This window comes from Musca autumnalis, unplaced genomic scaffold (genome assembly GCF_047663935.1).
Source record: "Musca autumnalis isolate F117 unplaced genomic scaffold, ASM4766393v1 scaffold_1, whole genome shotgun sequence".
Taxonomy (NCBI): Eukaryota; Metazoa; Arthropoda; class Insecta; order Diptera; family Muscidae; genus Musca; species Musca autumnalis.
In genome coordinates this window covers 155906810-155931052 of record NW_027411644.1, presented here as the reverse complement: position 1 = coordinate 155931052, position 24243 = coordinate 155906810, and positions in this window count along the sequence as shown.

Sequence of the window (24243 nt, the reverse complement as noted above, 5' to 3'; positions counted from 1 at the left end):
TACATGAAGATAAATATAGAAATCCCAGGAGAACGGATAGGGGTAAATTGTGTATAAATAATAGGTTACACGTAGTGATGGAAGTCAAGCGAGCTGTGGATGCCCTAATCAAATCTCTCCGAACTTGCTATGAGGACTCCTGTACAATCAAACAGTTAGCTACTCTTCCTAAAACAGTTGGGAAATCTTATAATAAAGCCAGTAAAGGCACGGTTACACTAGAGCTTTTTGCCGGGCTAACCCACTTTATGAGGATTAATTTGACGCTATGGAATTGACATTTGAAACCCAGTGGGTTTGTTAAATCCGGTTATACATAAACGTACTATAAGTCAAATAAATCCTCATTAACCCGGTTAAGTGTAACCGGGGTATAAGACGAAATTCAATATTGGTATTCCCTCAAGGTTAATTTTAATATGTACAGTCGAACTTCCCTATAACAAAATTGAAAACACAACTTTTTCCCACACATTTTCACCTATTTTAATTTTCACACAAAATAATCTCTCTATAACGAATTTTTGAAAAACATTATTATTTTAATGTACACGATAAATGTAAAACAAAACACATTAATCAACGGTTTTTTATTGGAGTTTACACCAAAAAGGAGAAGCAAATCTCATTTATCAACGATCTTAAAATAAAAATTGATTCAAAATACGTTAAATTTCCAATGACTATTATGCATAGTTTCATTTTATTGCTTAAAAATTACTAGTTTGCTATTTTTCCCCGGTTTCCCTATAACGAATTTTCTCTATAACGTAGTAATTCGTCGGTCCCCAACTGCTACGTTATAGAGAAGTTCGATTGTACAATATTCCAAACAAAAAAATTAAGCGGAAGTCTTGGGCCAATTTTAGTGAGTAGAGGGACTAAATGAAACAGCCAGGTAGTATGGGCGGAACGACTGTTCGTGGACTAACCATGGACTAAAGACTGGATCTATTAACAGAGGTTCACTTTCCCAACAAAGACTTCAATGAGCGATTAACAGCTTTTAGTCTTACAAGTCACCGGGAATGTTGCGGCATTAATGATCCTATCGGATATTTTTAAGGCCTGTCTGCACATCTCGCACACACTCGGTCTGTGGAAAGAGGCAAAGGTGACCTGCATTCCCAAAACATGGAATTGTAGATCAACTAGTCTTTCCTTCTTTCCTCTTTTAAAGCCGATGGCACGGAGTTGCATTGAGGCTTTCTTCCGAAGCTAAAGCAATCCTGAACCATCCATTGACATGGAAAAGAAATAGCGAGGAGTGCACGCACAAAGGTCTTATTGCACTCTATTCAGTAAGAACTGCATTGGGAAAAGTTGGGGACTCAGACCACAATTCATACACTGTCTATATGTAACCGTGGTTCTGCCCATCTTAACTTAAGGACTGGCTGCGTTCATAAAGAATCAGGAGACAGCTAAGTGAGTTTAGCTGGGCAACTAAACTAATGCAGAGTGTCGTGCCATCAATTTGGGCCCAATACGAATCATACGGATCTTAAATGGCCTAAAACCACTCGTGTTTGCCTTGACAGCTGGCGTTTTTCTGCTGCGATGGATGTAGGGTCGTCTCCAAGTACGGCATTCACACTATACCTTTGTACTGCCTGCGTAACTGCATCAGTATGAATGATATTCAAGCTGCCTGATAGGATCGTTGATCTAGAGGTTTTTGCTTGTAACTTTGAACATCTCTCCAGGGAAGCTCACGGCGGTAACACCCAAACAGGTACTGCATCGCTAACATCTTGTTGCACTGACTAGACAAAGTCAGCAATGTAGACATTTAACCTATCACATATGTATGTCATCAACGATAGGTTAAACAATTCCGAAGATATCACCCAGCCTTGGGGAACTCCTTGTTTCACTATCGGGGTCTTTCTGTTTCTAAATTCCACAAACCACGTCTTCTCTATGTTCTCGAACGGTTTGCCATGGTTCCGTACAGGTAAGGAGAAAACCAATATGAATGTGATCGGCTTGTCATATCCGCATTCTCCACACTCAAACTTAAACTGAGATGCTATAGAAGCCGGGAGTGGGTATATCTCAGGCTTTCCTCGTCCATGCGAGGAACTAAGACAGGAACTATGTTGCTGCATGCTGCGTTAACACAGCCCCCAGTGAGTCGTCGTCGTTCGCCTAACAGCAGCCACACACGCAGCACTTAACACCAGACGTTGCTGTGCCAATCCCTGAAAATGCATCAGTTTTGCAATTAAATTGCATTCGACTCCGAGGTAAGATCGAAGAAATAAGTGTTTTATGAGTCGGAAGAATATCATGGTCGAGGCGGTGCAGGGCACCAAGATCAACAACAACTGAAGTTCACAGCGTTGTGATCGTTACAACGTACTGAGGAAGGATCGCACCAGAAGTGGAGGTTGGAGATTAGCTTTCCTATTTGTCCAATACAGACCTATCTCGCTCGAACGACCCGTACATGTGTGAAACTGCTGAGGTAGCATTTCTTAACGTATACATCCCGCCGATAAATACCTGTACTCCAACATTAGCACTCTTTTGGCAAGTTGTAGCCGACTGGTCTAGGGGGAATTTAATGCTCATCAAGAGCTGTGGCATTCGGTATTCGGAAACCACCAGTATAGTGCTGGCTGAGCAGATTGCTGGCTCAACGTTTTGCACGGTCAATGGCGACACTCATACAATGGAAATGCTAAATGGCGTAGTTTCAAGGAGTTCACTAATCACTGGGATTTCTTCCGAATTTGAGAAGGATTTAAATTCCCGACCGAAGCCCGGCTAAATGTAAAAAAATCTTTTTATCTAAACTTATGTCAAAACCAAGAGATTTTCTTAACTTTCGGAGCCTATATCTCGGGAAGTATGGGCTTCCTACACCTGACATATTGGCGTGATCAGCACTGCAAGACCTACCTGGGGTAAAAATTTCAGGTGGAACAGAATCCAATTCAAACATTCAACCCGCTTCGGGTATCTCACCAAAGTTCTCCTTTCGTTAGCCACACACATCGTTACCCAAGTCTGGAAAATGGGTAAGGTGGTCCAGCTACAGAAGCCCTGCAAGGATGTCAGCAGGATTTATTCCTCCTCAGCGTTAGAAATAGATATCCAGTTGCCGATAATCAACATATTAGTTGAGGACTCAACCGGAGTAAACCGTGCGATAGTACAGTATTTGCGGTGCTTGTCTTATCAAAAGCCTTTGATACTGTTTGAGGACATTGAACAGATAACTCTCCGTACAAGTTTGAAACGATGGATAATCAATAATAGGTGTGGACGAACGTGGAATTCAGGAACAAGAAGCCTTAGTCCCGTAGAGTGAAAGAGGGGGTTTCCTAGGGTTATGTGTTATCTCCGGAATTGTTAAACGTCTACATCTGCTGTATTCCACCCCTTCCAGACGGCGTAACGAAAGTGGATGATTGTACGATCTTGCCATCAGATACCTTCCCTGATATCACTTGTGAAAGGCTGAACTCGCGAGGAATATGCAAATATCCGTCACTAAATCTACTGTCACTCTGTTCACCACATGGACTGTAGAGGTGAGCACAGATTTGAATGTCATGGTCAATGATAGAAAAATTCCTATCACAAAGGGCTTCAAAATTCTAGGGGTCACATTCGGCAGCATGTTCATGTAGTCCGTTCATGCCACTGCTATCTTCGACAAGCTGAGATGTAGAAACAAGGTCCTCAAGTTCCAAGCCGGCAACACTTTGGATGCATATAAAGAACCCCTTTTGATGATATATGTATAACGCGAAAGTTCCGCGCAGTATGGTCCGCGAATATAAGTGCAATGCGATGGAAAAATATACAAACCTGTCAGAAAGCCGCCCTGAGGACTGCAACAAGGTGCCTCCTCAAGTCTTCGGTCGACCATCTACATGAGTAGACAACGATTCTTCCAGTACAGCATCACAATGGCATGCTTTCGTTGCAGTACTTGTTCGGGTGTTACCGTTAGAGCCGTGCTAGTCACCATATGGTGGGTAGAACCCCAACCCAGGTAGTTCAAAAGGAATCTTCATGATCTAGAAAGAGAGGTCTATCGTTACAAGAGAGAACCCCTAGATCCAAAAGCCTATCAAGCAGGTTTGAGTGACATTCACACATATACAATTGCAGATGCCATAAAAAACGATCGTGTGAATGCGGTACTCGGAGAATATCCCCCATTTATCGCAGCTAAGAAGCGTCAGCTGCGACGACAAACCAGATTAGATTTGGTTCAACTACGCTCGGGATAGTGCAGCCGTCTAAATTCCGTGCAAAACATTGGTCCAGCATGCGGCATAGGCCCGTACGACACACTGTATCGTTTCAACTGCTCTGCCAAACCTACTCAACTGGCCAGCTAAATGAAGACAAACTTCGTTTACAAGTGAAGAATGTTCGTAAGATTTTTTGCTGAGAATCTACAGCAAGACGACTGGAACATTTCAAGCTCTCCAGCGTTGGAGATCAATTTGACATTTTGTATAATTTATTGCCAGGAACTGAAATATAAAGAGAAACCCTCGTAATCTTGAACAGCGATCATGTATTGCGCTGTCAAATCGATACATTTGTTTTTCATTAAACATTGTCGATGCTTTTTTTCAGTTTTCAATCGCTTCGACAAGAGTGTTTTGGAATAATAATTCTAAATTTTCGGCGGTTTCATAATTCTAAAATTGGAGTATTTTATTATTCTTTAAGTGTTCTTCGTTCAGATTTGGTTCGGCACCAGGCAAACATTCTAAATGGATATACCTACATAGAATACGTTCAGACATGGATAGTTACATTTATTAGTTTAATTTTATAGCTTCTCATTTGTGCGATCAGAATTTTAAGTAGCCAAACGATGCTGAAGGTGTCATCGTACATATTTATGTATGTACGAATTCCGATTTTTTTGTTAGCTACAGTTTTTATTTATTACTTTGTTTGAATTAAAAAAAAAAAAACAAAAAAACAAAATATTTGGAAGTTTTTGTTTTGGACATAAAGAAGTAGCGTACCGCTCGAAGCTATTAAATTATTTTTAAGACGCATAACGCGTGACAATTCAAAAATGTGTATTCGAATTGAAGATATGCGAACCCTTTTAATAACGGTTCTACGGCTGTATTAGGTCAGTGTTGTTAAAAAATATGTTGGCCATAAAAGTAGATCAGAATAGGTTTGTTTGGTATGCGCTGAACTGGATTCGACATCATTCATACAGTGGCTGACACTACATTTTTTATATGTGGCCCTGACATCAATCAAATATATGAAGATAAATTCGTAACTCCTATAAATCCGAAGACTTCATGATAAATGTGAATTTTGTCTGTCTAATTGCTAGGTTCCCGAGGTGTTTTGTCAGTCTTCCTACTGGGCGCGTTTCCACCGGTGGATAGGGGGATGGTCGTTCTACTCTGTCCTAGACGAGGGATACGATCACGAAAACTGACACGGGGGTGTTTCCCTAAACCCAAAATGGAAGAAGGAACAAAAGTTACGATGCAGGGCTTAACTATTTACCAGTACCGGCGGGGACCAGTGATCTGCCTGCGAGTCACACCTCATAGTCATCAAGGGAGGAGGAGATAGGGAGAGACTTAACTTGACCCGAGCACCACAGACCGGGAGCGACCCTGACTCCGTCAGCAACAGCTGAAGTTACACTTTATTGAACAACTCAATGTGCTACTGAACGGAATATTGGTCACTTTTCCTTACGCTCTAGCCCACGACGGTTTTTAAAAGGAGTATCGGTCACTTTGTTGTTGTTTTCTGGCCCTTTCCCTATGTTCTGGTCCACGACGGCACTTGAATGGAGTATCGGTCACATTGTTCTTGTGTTCTAACGCTCTTGAACAGAATATCGCACACTTTTCCTTATGTTCTGGTCCACGACGTTCTGGCCCACGACGTCTCTGGAACGGAATATCTCTCACTTTTCTTATGTTCAGGCCTACGACGGCTCATGAACGAGATATCGATTACTTTATTCTGATGTTCTGGCCCACGACGGCTTTTGAACACTTTTTCTCACGTTCTTGCCCACGACTGCTCATAAAAGCAGTATCGTTCTGGTCCACGGTGGCTCTTGAACGATATTTCAATCTTATATTCTGGCCCACGACTGCTCTTAAACGAGCGGGATTTAGATCACTTTAATCTAAGGTGCTGGTCCACGATGGATCTTAAACTCCCCAGGGAAAATTTAGAAGGAACACTCTATTCTTGAATTCAACGATGGTTCCTGAACTTCACGAGAAAATTTAACTACGCGTTTTCATGATCTCGATGACGGTAAACTGCAGTTCGTGTTTACACCTCAGCCACGGCGGAAACAAATAACTCCTTGAAGCCAGGACGATCGGACTGGTCTCTGCACCTGGACGAGTGGTTCCTACCAAAACCAAGCCTTTTGCATCAAAAACCACGATGAAGAGCGAAAAGTCAACGGAAGAACCATACCCAAAGGCTAAGAGACCCAACCCAATCCAGCAACCCAAACCTTCCACTTCCTCAGCCAGTTAACAAAAGATTGGGAACAGGAAAAATACCACAGCTAAGTCAACCTCCTAAGCTAGATCAAATCAAAAATGAAGAAAACTGGGAAGTCTGACCATTAACCCCAGATATCAACCCAAACCTTCCACCTCTTCAGCCTTTTACCAAAATATTGGGAATAAGAAAAACACCACAATCATAAGCTAGCTTGAGTCACAAGGTATCTTCCGGTGCTCTGCTCATGGGTAACAGCGCTGAAAACAAAACAAGTAGATTTCTTCAAGTAGCTGTAATCGACAGATCTAAACCTGATGGGAAAATCAGTGATAGTCGATGGTTGCTTATCGAAGATTGTTTGTGTGCATTGAGTTCTCGGGCGAAGGGGAACCTCCCAAACAGACACAATTTGGTAGGGTTGCCACCTACAAGGCGTCAAGGCAATTTGTTATGAAAAGAAGTAATGACTGGAATTTCTCACTTCTACAATAGAGGGCCTTGGCGAACTGTGGGTGGGGGCTAACTAACAGTTGTTAGTGTAAAGGAGATCCCCTTCAGAAGGGGATCTGTAGGCACTCAAGGTTTAGAATACCTAAGAACCCGTGAGGGCATGCTAAATTTTGGACTAGGATGAATACGGTTCCGCTTCGCGTAATATAGATTAATCTGCATCACTGCAAAGCGACTGGTACTGAACTTCTTCTAGCCCTCAAGAAGTCTGAAGTTGACATAGTCTTAATCCAGGTGTCTCATCAATACAAAAATAGGGTTGCAGTGGTTGATATACCCCCTTAGCCGCATCCAACGGAGACCGGGTAAGAATCAAAAAGAATCTTTAACTAATATATCTCTCTTATTTCAGCGGATGAGATACCACGGCGGCAAGGATGGAAGACAGTTCCCACAAAACCCTGACCCACCAATCCAGAACGCCGACCACATGCCTCATAATTCTAGGATGTGATGTCAATTTCCACTGGGGTAGCAGCGACACAAATGCCAGATGTGAGTCCGTATTCGAGTTTATACTAAAACATCAGGGGTAGTGAAAATATAGAAGAATATTGGGTAGAGATATATAAAGATGATTCTAAGATGGCTGCGGGAACTGGAGCAGATGTCTTCAGCGATACCCTTCACCTAAGGCTCTCATACGCGTTGAACGAAAATTGTAGTGCCTTCCAAGATTAGATCTTTACAATCGAAAAGGCGCCAGAACTAATAAGTACCCTGAAAGGACCCATAAATCCCTTAGGTTTAATCATATCAAGTCTGCTTGCGTGCACAAACATGTGTACACTAAGGTGTGTACGCTAAGGTGTGTACGCTAAGGTGTGTACACTAAGGTGTGTACAGTAAGCTCTACGTTTTGCATGGTCAACGAGGACGCTCTACCCGAATTAGCGGAGAGTGTCACAGTTTGCCAGACATAACCATCGTGTCACCTGGTCTGACAAATGATGTCACCATCTCCCCATAATTGTCTCCATCAGAGATCTGCCAAACCCTTCTGATGTATGTGTAGCAGAAAGGACGTCATCACTGCTGTAGCCGATCGCCATTTACATGCTGGTAGAATATCCGAAGTGAGACCAAACTTCCAAGCAGAGACGACAAATGAGCTTCTTCGTGCCGACCCAGAGTCAGGGAGGTGACATGGAAGTTAACAGAGTTATTTAATAGACAGTTTGTCGAGAACCCCGGGAGTGGCAGGGTAATGAGAAGAGTCGCATTAGATATCTTCCTGCATTTGAGTGGACGCCAGTGGTACGTGGAATTTAGGAGCAAAAAGTCAAAGGCCCGTAGAGTGAAACAGGGAGTTTCCCAAGTTGGGGTGATCTCTCCGGAACTGTTAAATCTCTACTTTCCCTGTATTCCTCCTCCCTGAAGGCATTCAGATCGTAACGTATGCGGATGATTGTACGATCTTAGCGTCAGGTACCTTCCCTGATGTCATTTGTGAAGGGCTTAACTCCTATTTGACTGATCTTACCACCTGTCCACACAAGGAATATGCAAATATCCGCCACCAAATCTACGGCCACTCTGTTCACGACATGGACGGCAGAGGTGAGAACAAAGTTGAATGACCTGGTCGATGCTAGCAGAATTACGACCACAAACTACCACAAAGTTCTAGAGTTCACATCCGACAGCATGTTTACAAAGTTCTCAAGTGCCTAGCCGGCACCACTTGGGGTGTAGATAAAAAACCTTGTTGACCACATATAGCGGTCTGTGGTAAGCTATGCGAGTGTCACGCGATTGAAAAAAATATTTAAACCTTTCAGAATGCCACCCTGAGAACTGCAACAGGGTGCCTCCTCATGTCTGCAGTGGACCATCTACATGAAGAGACAAAGTTTCTTCCAGTACAGCGACACAGTGGCATGCTTTCGTTGCAGTATTTGCTCGGACGTTACCGTGGGAGCCATTCTAATCACCATTTGCTAGATATTTTCCAACGATACTAGAGAGAACCCGTACATCAACAAGCCTATCAAGCAGTTTTAAATAGCATTCACACGGATGCAGTTACTGAAGCTATACAAAAATATCGTTTGAATGCAGTCATCGGAGAACATACCCCATATAACGCAGGTAAGAAGCGTCAGCTGCAACGACAAATCAGAGTAGTAGCCCAGCATGCGGCATAGGTCCGCACTTGCACTTTTTCAACCGCTCTGTCAAACCTACTCCACTAACTCCAGTAGTGGTTACATCCCATCGAATAAGCCACATTCCTAGAACTGGATATAGACCCAGAGCCAGAGGTAGCAGAAAAACGAAATTTACAGAATTCCATTACAGATAATCTTCTCTTAATAGAAGACCTCGTCAGAAGGCCTTCTATTAATAAAAAACCTCGCCAGAAGGTCTACTATCGATTGATCTTCTATCTTTAGAAGACCTCGTTAATAGTTCTTCAAGAAGACCTCGCCGTCGATAGAAGACCTCGTCAGATGATCTTTTATCTATGGAAGACCTCGTCAGAGTTCTTCAATCCATATAATGCTTCGTACGTAGATCTTCTATTTACAGAAAACTCCTTTCCAAAATCTTCTATCTATAGAATACCATTCAGAAGGTTTCTATCGATATGTATTCTATATGTATATAGAAGACCTCGCCAGAAGGTCTTCTATCGATAGGTCTTCCATCGACCTAATCTTGTGCGTAATATATTTTGCTTTTATGTTTGCATACATTTTTAAAACAGTGAAGTCGGGGTTTATTAATATATGAGTCAAGACGGGATTTATTGCCTTCTTTAATATATAATATCCACATATTTCATAGCTTTCACGCAAATATTATTTTAATATGAGAATCGTTTAAATCCGCTGTATTTTAAATACATCCACTTACACTGTATATTTCTAAGCAATTAATTTTTCAATTAAAACAATTTTGAAAAATAAAAAAAAAACAACTTACTTGACATTCTCGGCGCCGTCACATGGTATTAATTTTGAATTCTAAGCTGGAAGTGTGCCCAATGAAAACTTTGAGCTTTTAGGGTGGTCATTAAAAACACATAAAAATATTTATGACTTTATTTCAGAAACTATTAATTTGTATTATAATAAAATAATCGATGTGTTACCTTATTTTAAAAGACGCCACACGAAAAATATTTTTTTTCAAATCGAAATGATGTCACGGTTCTAATTAAAAGTCTTGCCAAAATAATTTAATTCAATGCACGTTAGGTAATTATGATTGGCTAATATGAGAAACATATGCAAATACATATGTATGGGGAAAAGTATGTATGTCTTGAAGTATTTTAATATATCGAACATTGATTTTTACATAAAACTAAGTGGGATGGCAATATCGAATGGTTTCTGCGAACAAATCGTTTTGATTATTTCATTTTATACATTTTTGGCCACACCTTCCAAAAATATTCAAGAGGAAAATATACTACAGAGAATTATTTATGCATGAGTATGATGTAGCTATGTTACAACTTGAACCAGGATATTAATGTATAAGTGTATACGGTGGTAAAATAATGTAACACCATATTTACATTAAAGACTTTTTGCAGGAAACCTTCTTTATGAAGACTCATTTGACGTACACCTAAAGAATTTGACAATTGAAACCTATTAAATTAACTATACCCAGTTATACAAACTCACTGGGTTAACTATATACTGTTATATGTATACGCACAGCAATAGTACATTTAGATTTATAAATCCACTCGACTTCAAATGTCAATTCCATAGCGTATACTGCAAATAAGTGGCGCAAAACTTTACTAAAACTTTATTACATTTTCGGCTCTATTTTCAGTTTTGATTTTAATTATATCTAACCAGCCTAAAATGTTAATATACTGTCGAACATCTTTATAACGTTGTTGTTGTAACAGTGTTCTATATGTATGTATCTTCGTTTTTCTGCTAAATCTGACTCTGGGTCTATCTCCAGTTCTAGGAAAGATTTCTACAAAAAAATTTGAAAATCGGATCGGATTTTGATATAGCTCCAATATGCATATTTGGCCGATTTAGGGTATTTTGGGCACTATATTGTTATATCAAAATCCGATCCGATTTTCAAAATTTTTTTGTAGGAACCTTTTTTAGCCATAATAATGAACTGGTAAAGTTTTTTCATCGATCGGACCATAATTGTGAAAATGCGCCTTTGGTCCCATACAAATTACTATGGAAACAAAGATCGCTATGACATTCAACTCTGTTCCTATCTCTGCCGTATATTTGGTGAACAGAGCGGTCGTAGATTTAGTTGCTAATATTTGCATATTTCTCGCATGGAGAAAGCTGGTCAGATTAGTCAAATAGGAGTTCAGCCTTTCTCAAATGATATCAGGGAAGGTACCTGACGGCAAGATCGTACAATCATCCGCATACGTTACGCCGTATGGAGGGGGTGAAATACAGGTGAAATAGAGCTTAAACAGTTCCGGAGATATCACCCCATCTTGGGGTACTCCCTGTTTCACTCTTCGGGCCTTGGACTTCTTGTTCCTGAATTCGATGCACGACTGGGGTCCACACATATTATTGATTATCAAACTTGGCCGAATGGTAGTCTGTTCGTTGTCCTCAAACAGCGTGGAGTACTTGACAGTATGAAAGTCTTTCGATAAGTCAAGCGCCACCATTACTGGCCTTGCCTTACCATCACACGGCTTGCTCTGGTTGAGTCTTGTACAGCTTATGGACCACATGCTGATGATCGGCAACTGGATAGCTATTTCTGACTCTGGGTAGGTTCAAAGCCTTAAGGGTATTTGCTATGGGTGACAAGAGCGAAATCGGTCTATACGATTCACCTTTGCTGACAAATTTGTCTGGCTTCTGTATCGGGACCACCCTATCCATTTTCTAGACTTTGGGACCCATGTGAGTGGCTAGCGACAGGTTGAGAACTTTAGTGAGATACTCGACTCCCGCTTCATCCAGCTGTTTTTGCATTACAATGGAGATTCCATTCCAACGCTTTGGATAGTTCGTTCCTGATGACATTCGCAACATCATCCATTGTAAATTGGGGTGGCTCATCCTAAGCAGGAAGAGATCTAATGCGACGTATTACTCTTCTTTTTGCCCTGTCACGCCTGGGGTGCTCGACAAATGGTCGACTGAAACAACATGCGCACCTCTTCAGATCAGTCAGCGAAACGTAACTGAGTTCCTGTCTTCCTTCTCTGTAGGGTTCGAGAGTGATTTAACCGTTTGCCCACAATTCACTTATTCCGACTCCAATGTTGCAACTCTTTAGATGATTTAACCACTTGTCCCTCTTATGCTCAACTGTTAACATCCAGTGTCAGCACCCTGGGGTCACTGGAGTTGGCACGACGAAGCTCACCACGCTCATTTGCTAATCTCGTCGCCTCTGCCGGGAAGTTTGGTCTCAATTCGTTTATTTGATCCACAGGTATATTGCGACTGCAGCAGTGATGATGTCTCTTAACGTCCGTTCTGCTACCCCAACATCAGAAGGGTTGAGCAGATCTCTGAAGCTGTGATTAGTGAACTGTCTGCAACTAGGCCAATTAATTTTCCGATGATTGACGAAAGTGCGGCGTTTAGAGGTGATGAAATCGGGCGGTCTGCTGATTGATACCATTATGGGGAGATGATCTGATCCAAGAGAAATGACGGGTTTCCCAGGTGACGCCATTTATCAGATAGACGATTTGGGACACTCTCGGCTAATTATCGGTGCCTTCTCATTGACCTTGGAAAACGTAGATCTATCTGCTCAGCCAGAGCTATACACCTCTGGTCGTTTCCGAGGACAGACTGACACTGACAATGGGTACGTCAAGCAACTCTACTTCGGCAGTTCCACACCTGACTGCTACCCCCATACTCGTACATTCCATTTACGGATCATAAGAGCAAGGCGCATGCGAGATAGGTCTGTAATGAACAGACTGCTACAATAGGAAAGCAAATCTCCCACATGGTCTTCTGGTGTGATCTTGCCCATCACAACGCAGTAAGCTGCAGTTGTTGTTGATATGATATTCTTCCGACTCATGACTCGAATGCAATTACATTGCAAAAAGGATGCATTTCAAGGGATTGGAACAGCAACGGCTAGTGTTAAGTGCTGTTAAGCGGCTGCTCTCGGGAGGCTGTGGGCGAGTCGCGTATTCTTATGACGACGACTACACACTGGGGGCTGTGTCCAAGCATAGTCCCGGTCGTAGTCCATCACATGGCCAAGAGCAGAACAACCGCTGAGATGCACCCACTCCCGGCATCTATTGCATCTCACCGAATTTCGAGTGTCGTGAATGCGGATGTGACAAACTGACCACATCTATATTGTTTCGGATCAGGCATTCTAGGACATGTTGCTCCTAACCCACTGATGGACATCCGCTGTCCGAAACACGGGTGATGTGTGGTTCCTGATCAATCCGGTATCGGAGAACCCGCCATCGTTGGAACTCTATAACGTAGTTGTTGGAGACGAAGAATTACTACGTTACAGAGAAAATACATTTTAAAGAGACTATTTTGTGTGAGAACACATACATACATATTTATGTTTTATTAAACGATTTGTAATAGGAAATTATTCGTTATAGAAAAGTTCGACTGTATTTCATAGTACTCGTATATGCGTATATTTAATTTTTACACATCAAAAACTAATCATTTGAATTTTCATGCGTTTGCTCAATTCTTCGAGAACTCAACTCAACTTTAGACTTGATTTTCATTTCTCACATGGCTGTTAATAAAATTTTAATTTCATTATGCAAAAAAAAAAAAAAACTAAATTGTTTATTTGATTTAAAAACAAAATATTTGCATTTAGCAAAACGTTGGACATAGCGAAAACATATTTTTCTTTACACAAACAAAAACACGAGAAATGTCTTTAATTGCTGGAACAACAACTATAGTCGCGTGATTTACACATTAAATTTATTATCTCGCGTGGGGTTATCAAAAGTCGGTTTATTGCCGCAGTGATAAAATGTGTTTTTATTTTGGATAGACTCTTTTTCTTTCATGGGCATTGTTCTGAGGTGTGATAAAATGTACTTATTTGAGGTATCATCATCATCGTATATTTATTTAAATATATTATTCAACTGTAAGAAAACAATGCATATTTATTTTAAGCTTATAGCGTGAATTAATTTTTGTACATATGCACATACAATTATTTTCGTTAAAAGTCCTGCGTTTTATTTTTGTGCCACTGGGTTAAATTCAGTGTAGGCATTCTAGACCAGGCGGCGAGGTCGGCTTTTAGACTTAGGGAGAGAGGGGGTGAAAATGCTCACATTTTGGACATGCTAAGGTTTTAAACCCTTTCAATGGACTACCTGAGTTCGGTGGACGCAATCATATTAGTGATTATTTACCCACTTTACTCAACTTCAATCTTATAAATGTGACTATTCCTAGCAGGGATACCTGGGCTAGTGGCAAACCTCCTCTTAACGGCCTGGCTATCTATGCAGATGGTTCCACTTATTAAAAAATCCTTTAAACTCAATGATAACTGCAGCGTATTTGAAGCGGAGATCCTTGCCATCAGGAGAGCAGTGGAGTTGGTCAAAGGACTTGAATGCAGTAAAGCACCCTGGAATATGTATGTCGATAGTCGAACGGCCATCAAGTCACGGACCATGAACTCCTAAGCGATCGTCGACTGTAAAAACGCTTTGCTTGATGTACGTGATATCGTTGTTGTTTCTTGGGTTCCAGGACACAGTGGCATAGCGGGGAATGAAGTAGCGACTTTCCAATAGAGGAATTTATTAGGCCACCAATGTGCTACTATGTATATCAGAAAACTTCGTGGCGTTTTTCTTAAGAAGGCGGACCAAAGATGGCCAGCGGAACCTGGTTGCAGGGTATCTATCTGGCCCCTTAAATCTCAACGTACAACCAATTCCCTGTTTTCACTAAATAAGTTAGGTATAAAAACAACTGTGTGTGGTCACAGCATGGTCAGATTCCTGACTTCAAGGTGGGACAACAGCAACGTCGATTACTGTAGACTGTGTGATGATCCAGAAGAGATAGAGACGATCGAACATCTAATGTGTAGTAGCCCCTGGCAATACACGAAGAGATACCAATTCTTTGGTAGATATGAGATAAATACTCTGATCTTCTTCTCTGACATAGATCCCATCACTATATACCAATTTGAAAAAACCTAAACATCACCATCATCACACTACCACCATACACTATGCTCCTCACCGCATTCACCAACTCAAATCTCAACATCCACAGTGCAACAGCCCAAAATCCAACAATCGCCACCAATACAGCTATATTCACGAGCCCAGCAACTACCTACCATCATTCTACAATCAAGTATACAATTTTCCCAGACCACCAAATCCCCTCAACAATACCTGTAATACAATAATCAAGAAATATAAACCATCATCACAATTCTTTCATCACTACATATCATCTGTCTCAATACTCTCATCATTACCATCACAACAACAATAATCATCTCCACAATATTCAGGATGATCACAATGGACCTCAAGGTCTCCGAGTGGAGTGGTTGTCACTACGGCAGCTGCTCATCCTTAAACCAAACCAAACGCTTTATTCTCTTCAGTATCCTTACGATACTCCTGATCGATTTCGGTATCCAAGTATAGATTTTGCTGCAGTTTGTAGAGAGTTGTATATTCTTTGCCATTGCTCTTCCACATTATCGGGACAAGGATTGTCGTCTTCCAGCATGTGTGTCAGTTGAGCGGAGTAGGCTTGTGCTATCTGTTGTGTTTGAAACTTCTCGACATTCAGCTTCCGCCTTGTGTTAGATCGCACTTTTGCAGCAACATTAAGACGAGTGCGTACCTTGGCTGCTACAAGCAAATTGTCCAAATCCATGTTCGCTCCTCGAATCGATCAGACATGTAACACACTGGAACAGTATCTTGTGTCTATCACAAAATGTTTCCCATCTGGGGACATCCACCAAGAAAATTTCACATTTGTATACCCTACACCACACTGTGGTAAGGCTTATTATGTCTTTGTGCATTTGTATGTAACATACAAAAGGAAACGAAATAGACCCATAGTTCCCTTTGGGGATATACATATAATCACTTACTGAGTCGATTTATGCATGTCCGTCCGTCTGTCCATGTATTTTTGTTCGCAACGTACAGGTCGCATTTTTTGTCTGATTCAGCTGAAAATTGGGGACTACAAGTTTTTTAGCCATATGAAGAACGCTATTGCTTTGGTGAAAATCGGTTCAGATTTGGATATAGCTCCCATATATATTTTCGCCCGATTTCACGTATTTGCTGCACCAAACACGCTATATACGTCCAATTTTGATGAAATTGAATGAACGTGTGAATGAATTCGGTCTACAAATAAGTGTGCCAAATTATATAGAAATCGGGTCAGATTTGGATATAGCTCCCATGTATATTTTCGCCCGATTTCAGGTATTTGTTGCACCAAACATGCTATATACGTCCGATTTTGATGAAATTTGGATTGTTTGACTGAATTCGGTCTAGAAATAAGTGTCCCAAATTATTTCGAAATCGGTTCAGGTTTTGATATAGCTCCCATATATATTTTCGGCCGATTTCGCGTATTTGCTGCACCAAACACGCTATATAAGTCCGATTTCAATGATATTTGGAATGTGTGACTGAATTCGGTCTGGAAATAAATGTGCTAAATTATATCGAAATCAGTTAACATCTGGATTTAGCTCCGATTTATATTTTACATATTCACAGTGGTGTAGGGTATCATATAGTCGGCCCCGCCCGACTTTGATCCTTTCCTTACTGGTTTCAATTCTAAGGGCGAAACCTATAGCTCTGCGTGTTGCGTGTGCGTTCAAAAATACAAAAACAAAATACATGTATTTCAAATTGAAAACAACAACCAATACATGTATTTTGTTTTTGTATTTTTGAACGCACACGCAGAGCTATAGGTTTCGCCCTGAAGCATTGTGGATAGGATTATTATTTTAAATAAGTAAATACAATTTTAAAATTCAACTTTTTGTTCCATTTGTTTTAAAATATCAAAAGAAACAAAAACAAATTTCATACGTTTTCGGAAACAGCTGACTTCCTTGCAAGGTCTTACAAAATGTTGTTCGATAACTTTCTGCAATTGTTCTTGCTTGAGAGAGTAAATTTGACTGAGAGAAGTTGCTGGAACTTGCTGAGTAATTATTGCCGGGAAAGTTATCGTACAGGCCTAATATCAGCTTTGCATATACCAACTACAATCGCCTGCGCGCAAACTGCACCTACTCTGTAATGAATCCGGAAGAAGAGTTCGCAGATCAATGACGTTTGAAATCCAGAGTGTGCATTAGGAATTAGCCTGCCTCAAATTTATATAGAAACGGTAAGATGATAAGTTGCCAATATACGGTTAACTTAATTCATATGCACCCATTACTGCTTTGAAAATGATAACGTGGAGTAAAGTGCACCTGTTCTGCTACATTCATAATATCATTTAAAGACACGATAATCAAGTCTAATTTACATAACCACTTGATATGATCTCGTTTCACGTAATCTTTAAAATAAATTAAGTGGACCAATTATATTATATTTTTGTGAGGTCTTTAAGTACCTCAATGCTCATTTATGTATGTATATCAGAAAATAATTCAGGTTGCGTAATTTGTTTGCTAAAAAACAGGCAGCATTTTTCGTAATTTACCATAAAATTCAATCGCAACTCAGTTTAATTCCTCCGCTCTCCATTTTAAACAAACGCAAATCATTTTGCTTCACCATCCAAAAGTTTTTTTATATTGTCTTCCACGCCAATAATAATTTTCGTCTCGTGAAATACCGCAAAAAAAGGTTCGCAAATTAAGTTTGTAATATTTTATTATTTTATTTTAGAAATTTATCATTTATCAGCAAAAACAGCTGATCATGATTTGAGTAGTCAAAACACACTATGTATTGGAATACCTGTTCATTGGGCCATGCAATTTATGCACTCTTTTTTGTCTTTGGGAGAAATGTTCTCGCTGCTTATAGGGATCTACAAACTGGCTTCCCTGTAGATACCTCTAAGCAATGCAATAAAATGTAACGAACGGAATGTATTTTCAGAACTTTGTGTGGACTGCATTAAAAAGTGCAGCAAATTCACGGCTCTACATTGCACAACTTCCAACCTTTTATGCCGGGCAGATTAGAGGCGAGTTCAGTTTCCGTGTGGCTTTGGTCTGTGTAATAATTGATACAAATTAAGCTAATAAAATATTTTACTGTTAAATTTACCACTTGAAATAGTTCCCATAAAATGATATAAACTTTTATAAACTGAAAATAAAAAAACGACCAAGAATTTACCATCGGAAAGCAACTGAAGCGTTTTTTTTTTTTTCTTTTATAGATTCAGAGTTTTATTAGCACTTCATTATCATTTGTCAGAGTTGTCGTTGCGTATGCTAGAGACGTGCAAAAACCTCCTCATTATCATTATAATGTTTGTATGTCGTCATGTGTACAATATAATCAAAATATTTATTCATTTATTAGCAGAGCTTAGGTTTATTTTGTAGGATTCAAGAAAAAATACCTGCGACGACAAACCATTGTTGCGACGACGGTTACTATATTAAATTCCATCATGTGTTGCGTTTCTTTTGTTTGCGCAAAGCTTTGGAAAATAAAACGAAAAATGAAGACCTAATTAAGACATATCATTTGCTTTGCTATTAACTTAAACTAAATATTCGGTAAAAAATACGTATCACAAGTTAAATGCAGCAGTACTGTGTATTGTCCCATAAATTAATCCCGGAATATAATAAATTATTTGCGTTTCCATAGCCTATTGAATGGAATTGACATTTGATGTAGAGTGGATTTTGTAAATCTGAACATTCTATAGATATTGAGGCCACAACCTCCAAACTACCGAAAATTGGGATGTACCGTTCTATGCAGCCTATATGAAATCGTGGACTATACCGACAAATTTAGAGGGGAAAGTTGATTACCTCAAATGAAGACTAAATTCCAAATTTCAGCCTTTCGGTGGAATATTGTAGCCACAATCTTCAAAATACCGAAAATCGTGAGGTACACTTCTATAGGGGCAATATGATGGTGTGTACCTGTACCTTGAAATTTCAGGTGAAAAGCTTTGCACCCCCAACGAAGACTAAATGTCGAAAAATGGGAAGTACCGTTCTACACGGAGGAAAGAAACGCCTCCCTAACATATGTCCCAAACATATTTTGCAGCAAACCTATATTTGTTTGCAATCGGTCCCAAACATAACATATGTTTGGGTCCTGCAAACAAATATATGTTTGGGTGCAAACAAATTCGAATGTGAAACACATTGAAATGTATGCTCACTTGCTCTCAGTAAGCGCTGGTGGTGCTTTAGGGAAAGGTATAGAAAAAAAGCAAAAACAGACACATAGGTACATAAAAAATTCCAAAGAAATACATAACAAACTTTAATAAAAGAAAAACTGAATGAAATAATTTATAAAAAGTCACACTTTTAAAAAGAAAAAATGATATAGAAACATCGTTGAAAGTTTCTACTTAGTTGGGAAATAAAACACATTTCCTCAAAGTTGAAATCATCAGCGGGAAATCGGCATCTGGAATCAGATGATTATATAATGTAATAAATAGGTACATCCATATTTCAAATATACATACATAAGAATGTATGTATATGAAAAATGTATTAATGTAAATACCAATATTAAATGCGATTTCTTCCTTGTCCAATAACAAATTTCCATTCACCTTTTTGATTCAATTATAAAATGTATTGGGCATTTAATTTACTAAAAAGCACAATTTCTTTAAGAAAAGACAAAACATTGATTTATTCACTCACTTTACCGTCTTTACCCAACGATTGGATTCAGAAAACTGAAGAAAAAAGAACAAATAATTAATACATTTTTTCTATTACTCTTCGCTTTCTCCATTGGTTAACAACAACAAAGCACTAAACACACGTGTTTTACCGCACCTCACCACCAAAGCTTCTGCGTCTCCTATAACACCATACACATAGCTCTTTATTATAAAACAGCATTCCGCAGCCGCCAGAGCCCTGCTGTTACTCTCTTTGACAAAAATCCTCTCTCCACCCATAAAAAATATGTTGGTACCCAAACAAATAAATTTGAGATATGTTACAAAATGTTGCAAACATATATTCGTTTGGACACAAATAAATTATGTTTGGATCCAAACATATATTTGTTTGCAATCAGTCCCAAAAAAATATTTGTTTGGATCCAAACATATATTTTTCTGCGTGTATAAGTTGGAAATAGCAGAGCAGAATTGGAAAGAGATAGAGCTTGGGTGACTTGGAGGATGAAATATACAAAGAACCGGTCCTGATCGACTTTAATATGGCAAAGCACAGGACTTACCTTGGTATATACCCACCACCACGAGTTGCAATAAAGTAAAATGCAACAATTATTTCCATTCGTTTATGAAAGTACAAAGCTCTTTCGCCACGCTAAGTGAAGAATATCGCTTTCTTTAAACTAGGTTTAATACCAATTATACATCGATGTTTTCTACCCATTCAGAATCCGAAATACCATGTTACAGTCATACCATTTGGACGCTGCGTGTTCAACTTTCAAAATACGTAAAATCTGTAGGTACGCTCATATTGGTAATATACCAAAATATTTGATCATTTTGTTCATGGAGCTTTGCTACCCATTGAGAATCCGAAATACCAAATTACATTTAAAAAACTTCACATCGAAGCGGTATCCGAGAACCCGCAATACCTCTTCTATGGGGGCTATATTAAAATATGTATCTATACCCACAATTCTCTGTAGGCATGGCTTATACCCATATGGAATACTAAATAACAAATTTTAGTAATTTCGTTAGGCTGAAACCTTCAAAATACCGAAAATCGGGACCTACCATTTTAAGGGGCTATATCAAAACGTCGACCTATTCCGATTCTCTACAAAAATGTTGTATATCCCTAAAGTAGACTACATACCGAATCTTACCCATTTCTGTAGGATGATGTGGCTAAAACTTTGAAAATACCAATAATCGGGAGGTAACGACAAATTTTTGGGAGAAAGTTTTGTAGCCTAAATTTCAGACATTTCTGTTTGATAATATATAATTGTTCCACAAACATCCCAGGCGGTACAAGGGAGACATCTCTCATATCAATGGATGCACCCCGATTCATATTAGCGCAATGATATGGGACCTACAGTTTATCGCCGAGTACGAACGGCGTGTCCTACGACACCACTTGTAGAGAAGTTTCGCCATTACTGAGGGGTATTTTGCCAGCGTTAAAAATTTGATGTTCCCCACCCGGGAATCGAATCCACGACCTTCTGCGTGCAAGGCGGGTGTGCATACCATTTCACCACGGTGTTGCTAAAACTTTTAAAATACCGAAAATCGGGAGTTATCGTTCAAAACATGGACCTATCGTATGTAGACTGAAAATTTTCTGGATGAAAATGTTGTAGCCCCAAAGAAGGCCGAATACCAAATTTCAGACATTTCGGTAAAAAAAATGGCTAAAACCTTAAAAATACCTTAAATCGGGATGTACCGTTCTATTGGGGTTTTATCACATCATGGACAAACAAATTTCTGAATGAAAGTGCTGTAGCCCCAAAGAATATTAAATACAAAATTTCATCAATTTCGGTTTGATTATGATACTGAAACCTTCAAAATACCGAAAATCAGGAGAGGCCGTTCTATGGAGGTTATATGAAGCTTTGTACCCCCAAACGAAGACTAAATACCAAATTTCAGTCATTTCGGTTGAATAATGTGGTTAAAACTTTCAAAATAGTGAACATCAGGGGTACTGTTCTAAGGAGGTTATATGAAGTAGGTCCACGTCTTCCAACAAATTTCTGGTGAAAAGTGTTATACCCCCCACGAAGACTAAATATCAAATTTCAGCTATTTCGGTGAGATATCGTGGCTACAACCTTCAACATACCGAAAATCGTGAGATACCGTTCTATGGAGGCTATATCAAAACGAGGACCGATATAGCTCATTTTAAATACCAAACATCCTAGGAGTAAAATAAACTTTTATACCAAATTACATAGCTCCATCTTAAAAATAGCTATATCTTGATTTCAACAGACAGACGGACGGACAGAAGAACATTCTTTTATCGACTTAGAATTTGTTGCTAATCTATATACAGTGACAGTCACTGAAAATGATGCAACCTGAAATAAAAAAATGTAAACGTTGATAACTTGAAAAAGAGTTGAGATTTTTTAACAATTAAAAAAAAAAAAACAATTTTGTAGACTGAAAAGGTGTGTTTAAGATGACATACAAAAATATTCCGTTTACAGTACCGCTATACTAAAATTTTACCGGAAAACAAAAATTGGCATTTTTAAATTGAGCATTGAAAATTATGCACCACAATAATCGATTAATAATTTCCAAATTTTATGCCATTTTAGTGAGCACAAGGGTGAAATAATTGGTTCCCTATCGTTTTCAGTAGTTTTGCCATTGATTCCGATAGAACAAAATGATGTTCCTGACGTAATTTGGTATGATTGTAATTAATGTCCCTTTGTAGGTATTTTGGCTGAAAATTCTTGTTTTTGAAGATATTTTACAAAAAACGGCTATAAAAAATTATTAATGGTTATGTCTAGAGTACGTAAAAACAATTTAATGATATTTGGAAACTCCTGTATCAGCCAGGCTTGCCCCATATTAGACTAGCCTTTAACGGCATTGCCCTGATGGATGAAAAAATCTGGGCATAGAACAATAGTTTTTACACTTTTCTTTGAAAATAGTTTTCAGAAACATTGTTAACAATGTCGTGATCATGCTTGCTTTCATAAAAACAAAAAAAAAAAACACATTATTTTCTGTCTATTCATTCATTAGTCTATGGTAGGTAGGTGGCTGTCTAGGGACCAAAGAATCAAAATCCTTCCGAGGAGCAAACATAGAGTCAGACCACCACCTTGTTGCAGCAAAAGTACGTACCCGATTAAACGCAGCAATTAAAGTACGAACTGGGACATCGGTAACCTGCAATCACAACAGATAGCCACATCATATTCCACTCAACAGTCCGCATGGTGGTACACGCATAATTAGAAAGCCAAGGCTTTATGAAGTAAGCATTCCAAATTGGAAAAATAAAGCAAAAAATAGTTCGGCTTATAGGACAAATATGCTCTAGAGGGCCAACTAAGTGAAGTAAGTAGGGGGTCGAAAATGAACTATTTCAAGGACCAGCAACGCGGACCGGGTCGGCTAGTCTTCTATCTTCTTCTTCTCTATCTATAAAAGAGGAAAATGTTTGTACGTTTGTTTGTTTGAAGTCTATGGACTCAAAAACCGCTGAACCGATCTTCCTGAAACTTTCAGAGTATATTACTACATGGCCTGAAAGTGTCATAGGCTATAAAAATCTTTGAAATTCCGCCCCGATCTAGAGATATAGCCTCAGGATCAGAGGTACCTCCGAAAAATGTAGATTTTGTATGCTAATATCTAAAGATCCGTTACAGATACAGTCTTCAAATTTGGAATGTCTGACGGAATTTGGTCTAAAAATAAATTTGTCAAACTATATTGAAATCGGTTCAGATTTGGATATAGCTTCTTTATATATTTTCGGCCGATTTCATGTATTTGATGCCCCAAACACGCTATGTATGTCCGATGTATAACTTAATTTGGTGTAGCAATAAGTATTGAAATCGGTGTTGATTTGGCTATAGCTCCAGCGTTGCCGACAGTTTTTGATGGGAAATCGTCAAAAAAATCGTCAAATCGTCAATAAAATTTGGAAAATCGTCAAAAATCGTCAACATAGTTCAAAACTAGGCTTGGTTACCACTTAATGTGAATTTTTCGCTTCTAGTTATGACAATGAGACTTACTATATAAGATCTACAACCTACAGCAGTAAAGCTAACTTAATCTCAATTAAATACCGCAATAAAATGCTTTCAACAAATGAGTGTTTCCCCTATATCTATCGAGTTTGCAACGCAGCAAGGTAAATACACTGCCAGTTTTGTAGAGTTGGGTAATCAAGTTCCCGGAGCTTATCGATCTTTCTAGTTCCTTTTCCCAAAAGGAACTAGTTCCTTAATATAGTTCCAAATAGTTCCGGGATCGAAGTAGTTCAATAAATCTTTCTCTTTTGTCATTCTTTTGTTTCCTTTGTTCCAAATAGTTCCGAGACCAC